Below are 14,792 nucleotides of genomic sequence, written 5' to 3' on the forward strand. Positions count from 1 at the left end.
CCAACCTCAGAGAGACGTGTACATAACCTGCTTAAAATGATTCTTACAGTCACTTAAAATAACGGGTTTTCCAAACACACTTGAAATTAAAGTGTCTCTAGTTCACAAGTTACGAGCTGTCTAGATTACTTGTTCACAGCAAAGAACGTCTTTATGATCTCACTTGCTGCCGTCCACTCTGGCAGCACACACAATACACATATACTATTGATTATTTATGTATGCTTACAATCACAGCCTACAAAAGCCTAAATAGTGTAGTAGCCTCATAGTCTATTCTTTTTCATGTTCATTATGAGGAAATATAGTAAAAATATATACCCATAAAAATAAAGTCCAATTAAATGCTATTAATAAGCGAATTATCATCTAATTGTGTTTTATGAATAAAACTAATTGCTGCACCTCTGTACTTGTATAAATAAGACCAAAATTTTGCCAACCCTTGTGTGAAGAATAAGCAAAATTGTCATGGCCGCACTTCAGAGAATCCTGCGCCTGAACCGAAGGTGCAGAAGAATACATTGATGACGCAGAAATGTCATGAGAATAAATCTGCAATTAGGGGCTGGGTTCCAAATTGTATTCTTGTGTTCTACCTAGGGTGCAAAGTAGATGTGGAAGTAAAAAGTTCATGTGGCTAAGTCCAAACTCATGAACGCAACAAGGAAAGAATGCGAGATTTCACCGGTTCTTCATGTTCTTGGGAGGGCTAAATACAAAATGTTGTATTTATTCAGCCAAGAAAATGGATGACAGAATTTTGTGTGCAAGTGTAAGTATATTGTATTTATGGATTTTTGTAGAACCAATGTGTTTCTTGCTAAGATTAGAGGTCAGTAGTGGTCAAAGTACAAGGGATTGCCATTCCCTGTGAAGCTCATAAACTCCAGTGGTTACTCAAGGTATTGCACTTTCGTAAGCCTTTGGTGCCAAAAAGCAAATCTCCCCATTAAAGTCCATTCAAAACTACGAATTTACTCTGGCCAAATTACATTATTGTGGACAGTACTTTTAAGCTCTACATTTTCTTCACATTGAACTAATTACTCCTTAGGCACTGAGTCCCACAGAAGAAGATATAATTTTAATTATAATTTTTATTTAATTCCAATTTGGTCCGCGTGCGTACAACTGCTTACACGGGCACACTCGCGCATGAACAAGTATGAGGCTGTGATTGACTCATCGATGCTGAAAAGGGTTGAACTAAGGGTTGCCTGCACAGAACCACTGTATCAGAATATGTAGAAAACCTTGATGACCTAAGATTACACGAATCCTCCACCATTATTGTTTTGATGATATTGTTATTGTGATATTATTAGTATTAATATTACTAATAATAATGTCACCTGCCATAACTTTCTTGCCCTTTTTTCATGGTGATGAATCATGGAGAATAAATGATTAGTAATAATATGCTGACATGTGGCCATATTATTTTGACTACATTGTCATTCTGATATTGCTACTAATAGTTTACTATCATTAAAAATGTTATTAGTTATAGTATTTTTGTCTTTGCATAATGATGGAGCTGATGATGACAATGAGTAATCACATGAAAAATAAACAGGCCAACATAAATTTTAAAAAACTATATAGGTATATGTAATTTCCTCTTATTTTTTAGACAATGCTATGGTGCTGATTAAAGTGAAGTGGTGATGATGAAGATGATAAACATGTCAATTACAAAGATGATGATTGTGTGAATATATAATAATACATAGGACTAATTTATCAATATTTTATTTAATTTTTGTGTTTTACCCATTTATTTATTATTTTGTTGCTATATCATAGTTCAACGCACTCAGTAAGCATGGGCATGTGCTTGTGTGCAGTAGACCGTAATTAAACCTCAAAATCCTATATTTCTTATATTTAGTTAACGTTAGTTATTAGGCTTTGACACGTTAGTCTGGACAGTAACAGAATTATCAGAGGACCTCCCAGTTCGCAGAAAAAACACTTTAAAGATTTTAATTCAGCCACAATTACTTGCATGCTTGGTAAAATCATACATATGGTCATTCCGGAGATGAATTACAATGGTAAAAAAATACAGTTGGATCTGACCTCCCCTCTAGTGAAACATCGGTAGTGAGTTTTACGAAGGAAGGGGCGGGCTAAAACAAATTTTAAAACCTCCAAAATAATCCCATTGGAATCTTATATTGTATGAAGCTGCATAATTCATAGTCTTTGAATCTTAAAATGTGTGCACTTCTAGGACTAAAAACCCACGATTTAGGGCAGATTTTGCTAAATGTGGGAGTGTGTCAGACTTTAGTTGTCTAGATGTCGTCTACTGTATGGGAGGCATAAGGAAACTGTATAAGCAAATGTAATATTTAACATTCACCTTAACTTTAGCTAACAGAGCATCAATGTATATAGCCTATTTCTGGTCCGGTCTGTGGCTCATCGGCACTGACTAGTGCTAGCTCGCTCCACACAGTTCTGTGATCCATATGCAGTTTAGTAACCATGGAAGACAAAATTACTTTACGGTCGTGTTCTTTGTAGGCTATTCATCAGCTGCATGTGTTCCACAAATCAGAGTCATACGGTGAGTCATATGCTGACCAACCAGAGTCTAGTGTTGAATAAAACAACTTATCAAATCGTGTCAAGAAAAATGTGCCTGTAAACCCCTTAGTTTGGCAGGAGCTTCTCCATTATAGTTTATGGAGAAATCAAGAGCTGAGGTGCACTGGACCCCATATTGGTTTCTGCAACTTCTGACTCCCCCTGCCTCTCCAGTTCCTATATACGCTCTATGGGTCTGGGTCAGAATCCAGAACGAGTTTAAGACTAGTCGCTGCCCCTGTATGTGTCTTCCTCCCCCCTTCCTCACTGCATTCTCACTGCATTTCAGTCTCGCTCGCGTACCAGCTAGCTTTTCCAAAAGTAGAGACTAAGTATGTACAGTAATGTACAGTCAAGTGTTGCCGAATGCTTCATTAGAAATATCAACTGCCTTTTTTATTACTTTAACTTGCAGAAATGTTGGAAAGCAAATTATAAATGGCCTTGTCACAATGACTCACTTGTTTTCTTCCAAAAAACCCAGTATGATAGCTAGGCAGCAAAGTCACAGTTCTTCAGACGATGTGAAAGTTTTTTTGGAGCACACCCACATGGATTAATGTCATTGCTCTGCATTTACCATGATCCTACACGTTTAGGTACCCAGTGCAGTGCACACACTCTGGTGCCAAAAGTACCCCATAGTCAAACATGGCAGCCTCCATGAATTGGCTTCATGTGCCATTGAGCAGCTCCCATAGGAATCCATGGAACCGGTAAATGGAAGCTGTCTCCAGTTCTTGTATATCTCGATGACAAGTACTTTCCATAGACTTGCATATTTAACTAGACAGGAGAGAATGCCCTCAGCCAACCTAAGCTGTGAAGCCCCTGAAGTAAGCTTGTACTGCGCATGTCTTCATTGTTAAGGGCAAATCATTGAGCTCCCCATGAAAGTGAATGGGGAATATCAGACTTTTGAATAAAACTTCCCCAATGGTATTCTGAAACCTGGTTGACGATTGTTATGTTTCATGTGAAAAGCAGATTTGGAAAATATGTTTAACTTTTGAGGCAAGTGTACAGTAAATAAATATTTTGCATATATTTTCCCCATATCAAGTATATGGAGTGTTGAGGCCTAGAAGTAAAACTTCCCAGAATGTCCAAACTGCTTTGTAGAAAACATCCCATTGACCCAAATAAATCAGCTGAAATGGTGCATGCAATTAAATATCTGCCTTGGCGATGTATTTCATTGCATATAGGTAGTTTTGTGAGAGAAAAGGGAGTGAGAACTAACAGCTAATAAAAATGTCTTTGTGTGCGGCATACAATTGCACAGATCAGGGATAAACACCTGACTTTCTATAGGTAAATGTCTGTGAGAATAGGCTATTATGATGTAGACACTGTAGTCTGCAGCTAAAACAATCAGCTAAGTATAATGCCAAGCTGAAACCATGCACAAATATTATTAGAGTACCAGAGTGGGACCAAATGTTATCTGTTAAGAGTTGAATTAACACTGGAGGTTTTACCGTGTGGTCAGTCGAGGTAACACAGCAATGATTATAAATATCAAATGATCATGTTACTGTGCTCTCATAAAGCAATGGCTAACACTGCCAAGGTTGCAAATCATGAACAACAGAGAGATTCATCTTCAATATCATTTCAAGAAACAAGATGTTTCCACAATGGTACTGTACTGTAAAGTTAAAACATTTCCAGATTTGTCAATATGTAACTTTAAAGTTCTGAAACAACATTAATTGAGGTTTCCAAAAATGCACACAATTTTTTTTGCCATAAAGCTGGATTAAATAGAATTTGGAACTAAAAATGTGAACAACCTTGTTATTAACTTGAAACATTTCTGTAATGAAATTGAGTTGTCACCTTGCATGTATATGCTGTTTTTCCAACATAAAACGCAGGTAAAGGAAAATGGTATTTCAGAAGGATTTAAGAAATTAAACCACAGCATGGGGCGGCTTGGTGGTGCAGTGGGTAGCATTGTCGCCTCACAGTAAGAAGGTCATGGGTTCAAATCTCGGCTTTTCTGTGTGGAGTTTGCATGTTCTCCCTGTGTCCGTGTGGGTTTCCTCCGGGTACTCCGGTTTCCTCACACAGTCCAAAGACATGCAGGTAGGCTAATTGGAGACTCTGAATTGCCCATAAGTATGAGTGTGTGGCGGCCTGTCCAGGGTGTATTCCTGCCTCTCACCCAATGCACGTTGGGATAGGCTCCAGCACCCCCTGCGACCCTGCTCAGGATAAGCAGGCATAGATAATGGATGGATGGATGAAACCGCAGCATGAAACACATGAATGAATTTATGCATGCATTTAACAGCAAGGGAAGTAGGGTATGACTTGCATAATGTTTTGGTGTCATGATTGTGTATCACTCTGGCTATCACTTTCACATATAACATGATGCATCCGTAAAAGACGGCTAAATGACACTTACATCTCTGATGTTTTGAATCTCAACAAAAACACGTTTTCAACATACAAAACGTTAAACCTTGGACTCCGGAGAGAGCAGACGTGTCTCTGAGCTCCCACAGCTTTATCTATTTTCTACTTTCTTTCGCAGCTTCTGTCACAGTTTTACTCCTTATTTTAATTTTAAAAATTTTTTAAAATTATTTTATTACTATTTTATTTTTATTATTTTTTTAACAACACCAGCCAACATTCTAGCCTGAGGTTAAGCTACCTTCTGTCAAAGGACTGGAAATAAGAACCTGCATGGAATGCACAAATTGCGCGAAGCTTGCAGCAGAGATTGACAAGTTGGAGATGAGAATTAGCACACTCTACCAAATCAGAGAAGATGAAAAAAGATTGACTCATTCCTACAAGAAGCTAAGCTGGATGCTACAGGACACCCAGCACAGGACACTTTTCTCCCCCAGCACACACAGGCTTTTCCTCACTCTCAGTGCTCAGTGATTATAGGTAAAGCCCAGACTCATGGACCTGCTTCAGCATCTGAACTGGCTGATACTCTCTCCTGGCTTGATCGTGATGTGACTGAGCCAGCCCTGGGACCTCTCCCACTAACTTCATTCACAAACTCCACTAACTGGATTAAAGACCGAAAGCCTCTATACCCAGCATTAAATGGACAGATGTTGTTCATCGCTCAGACAGAAAGAGCAGAAAGAACAAGAATGCTCCAAGAATGAATTACACCCATGTCCCGACGGAGCTTCGACTGGAAAACAGGTATGAAATACTTCGTGAAATCCAAAAACTGAATGTTAAACTGCCTGCTAATGCTAGTCCGAACACTAACACCAGCTGCCCTACTGGACCTAAGCAGCCCACTAGCTCCAGCTCCGGCACCAGCAGTGAGTCTAATGTGAAGAAATGGCAGACTACTAACACTCACAAAAATAAGACTTTACTCATTGGGGACTCAATAACCAGAAACATAAAGAGCAAGATGATAGAAAATATTTTCATCCCAAATGCAACAGTCGAACGGGTAACAGACTTAACACCGCAAATCCTCTCCACCAAACTCTATGTACAGAAGGTTATTGTACATGCAGGGTTATATGATATCCTCCCTAAGGAATCACAGGGATCTGAGCTATTGAAAAAGGACTTTTCCAACCTGTTGAAGCAACTTTCTAAGCTTCCTATACAGACATTCATCTCAGGCCCAATTCCTACTCTGAACAGAGGAGTTGGATCCTTCAGCTGGCTACTCAGCCTTAATACCTGGCTAACAACAGCCTGTGCCACATATGGAGTAGATTTCATTGACAACTTCAACCTGTTTTGGCTCCGAAATGGAGTTTTTAAACAAGAACTGAACTGGGACGCTCCTTAGCGTCAACTTAATCTATGGTGCAAACACAAGCCCCAAGGATGCTGATAACAAGCATATGCCCCCCCCCCCCCCCCCCCCCCTCCCAGAGTTAACAACGGACAATGCTTGAAATCTCTCTACAAGGCCACGGCTGAGCGGCACTCTCCCTCAAGGATCACCAACAGGGGCATGCATTCTCCCCCCTCTGCATCTCCCACCTCCCACTCATCTGATCCTGTCCTAGGCCTGACCACAGGCCTGGAAAGACTATCTCTGTCTGCCCCACGGACATCACCCCCCGAGCCTCCCCCCATCTCTCCTGTCCGCCAGGTTGCTGACTCAGGTTGCTGCCTCAAGTCAAAACTTCTGGAGATGAATGTTTTGCTAGAGGCTTAGCCACCTGCCACCCCTTACATTACATTACATTACATTTATTTGGCAGACGCTTTTATCCAAAGCGATGTACAAAAAGTGCATTTCATGGTCATAGACAACTACTAAACACAGGTTCAGTAAGATACAATACATATTTTGTACAGCTATTTCTAGCCAAGAACACAGTTTAGTTCACACAGTGAACACTATTCAGACCTAACCTCTGCAAAGCCAACTAGGCAGAAGAATAAGCTACAGTATTAGGACAAATACAAATTACCAAAAAGTGCTGGGATGGGGCAACATGTAACAAGTGTCATGAAAAAAAGGGGGGGAGGATTTAGAGTGAAATATACAGCGTGGTGGTGGTTAGTCTAGGTATAGTCTGAAGAGATGAGTCTTCAGGCCACGGCGGAAGATGGGTAGTGAGGGGGAGGTTCGGAGAGGGACGGGGAGTTCGTTCCACCACTGGGGAGCTAGGGTGGAGAAGCTCTGTGATCCCTTTGGTTGGGTGGGAGGGGTTACAAGGTGCCCTGCTGCCGCAGAGCAGAGTGGTCGAGCAGGCACGTAGGATCGAATCATGTCCTGCAAGTAGATGGGGGCTGTCCTGTTGGCTGCAGTGTAGGCAGGGGCCAGGGCTTTGAACCGGATCGTGGCAGCAACCGGTAGCCAATGGAGTGATCGCAGCAGAGGAGTGATGTGGGAGAATTTGGGAAGGTTGTAGATGAGTCGGGCAGCGGCTTTCTGAATCATTTATAGTGGCTGCATGGCACAAGCTGGCAGGCTTGCAAGGAGAGAGTTGCAGTAATCAAGGCGAGAGGTCACCGTAGCCTGGATGAGCAGCTGGGTGGAGTGCGTCGTCAGGTATGGTCGAATCCTTCTGATGTTGTCCAGAAGGAATCTGCAGGACCGTGATGTTGCCTTGATGTGCTCCTTGAGGCCACCCGGGTGGCCCATCACACCAGAGCCACGAGGACTGCAATATGATGTCCTCAGGGTCCCTGTCTTGACACTGGCACCCCACCCTACCCCCTCTCCCCTTTCCCCCTCTTGCTTCAATGTCAGTGCCTGTTCTTATCACTCACAAACTACACAGAGCAACACATCCCACATGCACTGCTAATCTATCCAACCTGAGACCGATTTCTCCCTGTCAGCTTCTGTCTGTTTCAGGCCCTATTACTATGGCATTATTTAAAGTAATAATCTCAAAGATTTTCATTAAAATAAATGTCTGTTAAGTCACTATCTATCGCTTAATTAGGTAACACAATGATTGAGCCTATTATTATATTAATTTATATTATTATTATTATTATAATAATTTATGATTAAAGAACTGGGTGTCTGTGGCGACATTCCCGGGAAAAAATCACAAGCGGCGCATAGATAGTGACGCATTTTCCATCACCCATCGGTGGTTGGTCCGCCAGAGAGGGTAGGCGAAGCTAACGCAACAGGCTTGCTCTTCAACTCACTTGCGTGTGAGCGGCGTACTGTTTTTTCTGGTGTCTGCTAGCATTAAAGCTGGGGGGGTTATGGAACCCTAATAAGTTTTTGTGTAACATGAGAGGTCATATTGTTTGTTGATGTAGATTTTGTATTACATTTGATGACAATGTAACATTACTAAATTACATAGCTATTTGCACAGCTAACGCTAGCTACCGGACCATGTCAATAAAGGCAACATTAGTTTAGACAACGTTCCACACAGTATCCATCTCTCATATCAGGTAACGTTGCGTTAGCTAGCTAGCTAATGTAATTAACACAATCTAATGTCAGCTAACAATTAGAAAAAACGCTAGCTAACGCTACCAACCGGTACCGACCTCGAATGCAATGCTACCTTGTTGCAGCGTTGCAATGTAGCTAACTAAAGACCAGTTCAGATCAATGATTCGCAACGAGACTGGATGCAACTTGCAAAATTCCAAGACGTCTGATTGTAAACGTTCTAAAACTGCACTTGGCGATTTGACATGGTGGGTCTTTTGAGACCCTAGGCAACGGCTTCAGAGGCTCTGCAACTAACCAGTTCACACCGCTGCAATTTTCTCTGCAACATTCTAAAACCGTTTCGCCTCGTTGCAAATCATTGATCTTAACTGGCCTTAACGTTACCGTTATTTACATTGCCATCAAGTTCATCAATATATAAGCCGGGGTATAGGTGGAGCAGAGCCTGGTCTGATTTCTGTGTAAAGATGTCAAGCCGGAGAAAACTAAATAAAAGAATATGGCAGTATGGATTAGCGTTGTTATTATTTTATTACGCTTCCTCATATGTTCCTTCAGCCTTGATGCCCTTGAAAATGAAAATCTCCTTTGTTTTTGTTTTATTCTTCTTATTCTGATTGCTAATTTAACACCCAGCTCAGCTTTATTCTCGAACTGTTTAGCTAGCAAAACCAGAAACAAGGCAGTTGTTTCAAAAATATCACACAACAATTATTCACGATGATGATGCACGAGATACATAATTGCACGAGCCACAGCAAATCCCGGGAATTCTTCTCTGCAGTGTAAAGATGTTCATACCGAGCAAAAGGTGGATAAAGAACGTTTGTGGAAATTGATCATCACTAATTCTACCCCAGGTCTGCTACAGCATTTTAACCTGGCTCGGCAGTGTAAAGACAGCTTAAGTTAGCCTAATGTTAGACAATGAATGAGTATGTACATAACGTTACTTGTATAACAACCATTTTTTATTCAGTAAATAATAAGCGTAATAGTTGGCGAGGCCTAGGTGCCAACTGACTGACGTCACACAGGCGACACTGGTTGGATCCGGTTGGATCTATGGGAAGTGAGGTCCAAAAACACACCTGCAATTACCGCTTCTCGCCATTGGTACCGCCAAAGAGAAGTAAACTGAAATGTTTGAGATTGTAACTTTAATGTAAGGTCACTCACAAATAAGAGTTTTTTTATTAATAATATTATCTTGGATAAGGATCTGCATTTTTTGTTTCTTGTTGAGACCTGGCTTAACAATGACGGTGCGGCAACACTAATCGAAGCTTGCTCCCTGAACTATGACTTTTTTCAGTCAGTAAGGCAGGGTAAAAGAGGGGGTGGAATAGCTGCTATGTTCTCTAATCAGTTTAGCTGCACTGAGATCGATTTTGGTACATTTTCATCTTTTGAATATCTTGCCATTGTGCTTAAAGCTGACCCAGTCATGCTTATTTTAACATTATACAGGCCGCCTAAGCAATCCTCAATATTTCTTCCTGAGTTTTCTGAGCTTATGTCCATTGTGCTCACTAGTTATGACAGAATAATTTTAAATGGAGACATGAATATTCATATTAATAATAGTACTGACTCCAAGGCTATGGAATTTATGAATCTATTAGACAGCTTAGAATTAATTCACCATGTCAGTGAAGCCACCCATCAGCATGGTAATATACTTGACTTGGTAGTTTCGCGAGGAATAAGCATCGACAATGTTTCAGTGTCTGACATAACTGTTTCTGATCATTACTGTGTGTACTTTGATGTTCTGTTAAACATCTCCAGTAACAAAAAAGGAATCACAATTCAAAAGCGATATTTAGATGGTACAGCAGAACGTAAGTTTTCTGAGCTTGCAAAATCCTTGGATGTCTGTACTGATAACTGCTCGATAAATTAGATGGTTGATACCTTTAATAGCAAGTTAGGTAACATGTTGAACGAAGTCGCTCCAGTTAAGGTTAAAAAGAAGCTTTGTGATAAAGCGGCACCATGGATAAATAGCACGATCCGTGAGCTTAAGCAATTGTGTAGAAGAGCCAAAAGAAAATGGAGAACAACCAGACTAAAGGTTCATCGGAGCATTCTTAAGGAATGCATTACTACCTTTAATAATGGCATACGCACTGAAAGAAGAGCCTACTTTTCAAGGGTCATTGCAGAGAATGGCAGCAACTCTCGGGTACTATTTTCAACTATTGATCGATTAATAAATCCCATGCCAGCCTCTGATCTTCTTAACCAAGCTTATGCCTCAAAGTGTGATGAATTTGAACATTTTTTAAATAATAAAATAACCATTAGAGCTGGTATTGTTAGAAACACTGGTAACTTAAATGATCTGTAACACACCAGCCATGATGAGAAGCTTTACAAGCATTTCTGAGGCAGAGCTCTGTAAGATAGTAGTGCAGAGTAAACCTTCAACATGTCATCTTGACCCTGTTCCTACTGCATTCTTTAAAAATGTTTTTAAGAGTGTCTCCACACCTGCTCTAAAGATAATTAACACATCTCTGGAGACTGGAATCTTTCCCAACGCTTTCAAAACTGCAGCTGTGAAACCCCTATTGAAGAAATAAAATTTAGATTCAAGTGTCTTAAGTAACTACAGACCTATATCCAACCTATCGTTCATGAGCAAGATACTTGAAAAGGTAGTATTTAGTCAACTTAACATCTTTCTAAATGAGAACAGTACTCTAGAGAAGTTCCAGTCAGGTTTTAAATCAAATCACAGTACAGAGACCACTCTAACTAAAATAGTGAATGATCTTAGACTTAGTGCTGATGCTAACAAGGTTTCAGTTCTTATTCTTTTAGATTTGAGTGCAGCTTTTGACACGATTGACCACAATATCCTAATAAATCGTCTTTAAAACTGGGTTGGTCTCTCCGAATGCACTCTTAACTGGTTCCGAACATATATTACAGGGAGACAATTTTATATTAATTTTGGAGATCACGTGTCAGAAAAATGTGACATATCTTTTGGTGTTGCACAAGAGAGCTGCCTTGGTCCCCTTCTTTTTTCATTATATATGCTTCCTTTAGGTCATGTCATTAGACAGCACAATGTTAATTTCCACAGCTATGCTGATGACACAATTATACATTGCAGTTGAGCCAAATGATCCGAATGCATTATTCTACCTGACTACCTGCAGTGAATTAATGGATGAGCAATAATTTCTTAAAATTAAACGACGACAAGACAGAAATACTTTTAGTTGGCCCCAAAGTCAAAAGGGATGCACTCTTTAATAGGTTAGGAAATTAGGCTCCCCAGGTTAAAACAGAAGTAACAAGCCTGGGTGTAATTCTAGACTCTGATCTAAGTTTTAAACCTCACATCAACAAGGTGACAAAGACTGCTTTCTTCCATCTAAGAAACATTGCCAAGGTACGGCCATTTCTATCAAGACAGGATTCTGAGAAGTTAGTCCATGCATTTATTTCAAGTAGGTTGGACTACTGTAATGCTCTTTTTACTGGTCTTCCAAAAAAGTCAATTGAAAGATTACAACTAATTCAGAACTCTGCCACTAGACTTTTAACAAAAACAAAGAAGAGAGAGCATATTACTCCCGTTTTAGCTACACTGCACTGGCTCCCTGTATCTTTTAGAATTGATTTTAAAATCCTTTTACTTGTATACAAAGCTCTTAATGGTTTAGCACCCTCTTACATTTCAGATTCCCTGCTGTTTTATGTCCCTTCACGAGCTATCTGCAGGTCATCTGCAGCTGTTTTATTAATGGTTTCCAATAGTTCACAAAAGAAAATTGGGGATGCCGCTTTTAATCATTATGCCCCTAAACTATGGAACACCCTGCCAATTCATATCAGAAAGGCTAGCTCTGTGGACATTTTTAAGCGGAAACTGAAAACATACCCTTTTAATCTAGCTTATATCTAGCAGCACTGTTTTTAGCACTGTTTTTATTATTTTTATAAAAAAATAATTTTTGTTTTTACTGATTTCTTTGTCTGCATTTTATTTTATTTTTAAAATTTTATTTCTGTATTCTGTATTTTTATCTTTTCAATTCTTTGTAATTGCTTTGATGCTGAATGTAAAGCACTTTGAGCTACATTTTACGTATGAAAGGTGCTATATAAATAAAGCTTATTATTATTATTATTACAAAAATGCTTACAAATATATAAGTCTATAAGTCATGAATTAAATGTTGCACACCACACTTGTGACACAAAGTACGACAACCACAAATGACCACATTCTCTTCAGATAGTCAGAAGTAAAAACACTGGGAAAGTTATATGAAATAATTTAGGAAACATTGGGTAGCACTGCTGTGGAACACAGGTTGTTTAATTTGTGTGAGCTAAGATATCCAATTGTAACTGTAAGCCTCATATTGATATGAACAATTTAAATGGCAGGCCTAGATTTAGCAAGTAACTTGGCATTTTTTTGTACATTTAAAACGGGTTTTGGTGAGACAAAACTACATTTTGTAGTGTGCTTGTAATGAGTAACTGATTATAATGCATATAAATGTACGAACCATAAGATAATAAAATCTAGAGAGACATATATACACATAGATACATGCAAACATACATTCTAGCTCAAATAAACACATAGGAGTGGATTCAGTCATTTTGCCTTTACCATGATTTACAAATAAATTAGTGTTTTTAAAAAATCTTTTTATGAAATATGGTGTTTTAATGGGTTACTAGACACGATGACCCTACAAATGATTTGTATGTCAACAGATGATCAAAAGGCCTGTCTAACATTAATTTTAATGTGGTGCTTGCTAGGTAGCTACAGTAAGCTAGTTAAAAAGTAGTAACAGTAGAAATGCCTTAGCTGTCAGTTTGACCGTTGTCCTCATAGTCAAAGAATTCTGTACCTTAAAAAATTGGGTTAATAGGTTGATACACCGATAGGCACTATGTTGGATTATTTGGACAGGCCATACCAGACTGAAGTGGAAGTCAGAGTGTTACTGCTGACTTTGTCGGTTGGTTTAGTTATTGCTAGATCACATTTCTCTAGTACATAGTAGGTGAAGTAGCTGTTCAAAATAAGTATTGTACCTTACTGAACCCGTGTTCAGCAGTTGTCTATGACCATGAAATGCACTTTTTTGTACGTCGCTTTGGATAAAAGCGTCTGCCAAATGAATGTAATGTAATGTAATGTGACCAATATTCCCATAATACCCAAAGCTGTCTCTCCCAAAAATAAGGATTTAAAGCATTGATATATAGTACAGGCATTATATGACATGACCCCGCACAAATTGCAGTAGAAACTCTTTCAACTGTTCTAGTCTCATAAATATGTCATTTATAACATATCGAAAGTCCTAAGAAAGCCAAGTGGTGGAAAGTATTGAAAAATACTGAAATCGGTGATGCCACAATTTCCCATTGCTGCCCATGTTAAAAAATTGATTTATGCATGTCTTCTTGTCTGATGTTCACACAAATGGTTCAACACTGTCCACAATCAACCAGAAACTGTGTTTTACATGAGACATGGAGTTGAGTACAGTGCATGTGCAAAAGGAAATTCTTAACCCTTAGATGCATAAGTGGGTCAAAATGACCCGGTGGGTTCGTTTTCTTGCAATATCTTTGTAATGAAAAGTTTTTATCATTTCATATTCCAGGCATTCCTCAAAAAAACTTGTTTTTGATGTCAGACCATTTTAATTTTTAAATTTACCTTTTATACTTTTTAAGAAATTGTAGTTTTTGTATTACTACCCCAAGCTTCCATAAGTGGGTCAAAAATGACCCGCATGCATTTCCTATGGAATCTCATAGGAACCTTTGATTTTTATCAACTGTAACTGTCAGGTATAAATTTACTGTGGACCACACATCCAATATCAGTAATGTCACCACTCAGGAAGATTATTTTACACAGCAAAATCTGATACATGTAATATGGTACATATGGTAGACATACTTCGCAAGTTACTGAGAGCTGAATGTATCAGGAATTGGGCACTGCACCTTGAGGCAATATCAGAAATGCTTCCTTTCATGGCAGCATCTGGGCACAATTGCTATTCGAAATCGGCTCAGATCTATGTGCAGCAGCGGATGTGCAAGCTCCAGGTGGAACATCCAGATGTCTACCAGAGATTTGGAGAGGGATTCCATGTGGTCAGAAGAAGTGATCGCCTATGGGCTGGTCTGTCCGTAGATCTCATCATCGAGCAGGTGCTGATGAGGAGTATGAAAACCAGTGGTGGCCTCACGAGAGGGCGAGGGATGACGGAGCTGCAAAGTTTGACATGGTTGCTCTCCC

Source organism: Anguilla anguilla, chromosome 5 (genome assembly GCF_013347855.1).
Source record: "Anguilla anguilla isolate fAngAng1 chromosome 5, fAngAng1.pri, whole genome shotgun sequence".
Classification (NCBI taxonomy): Eukaryota; Metazoa; Chordata; class Actinopteri; order Anguilliformes; family Anguillidae; genus Anguilla; species Anguilla anguilla.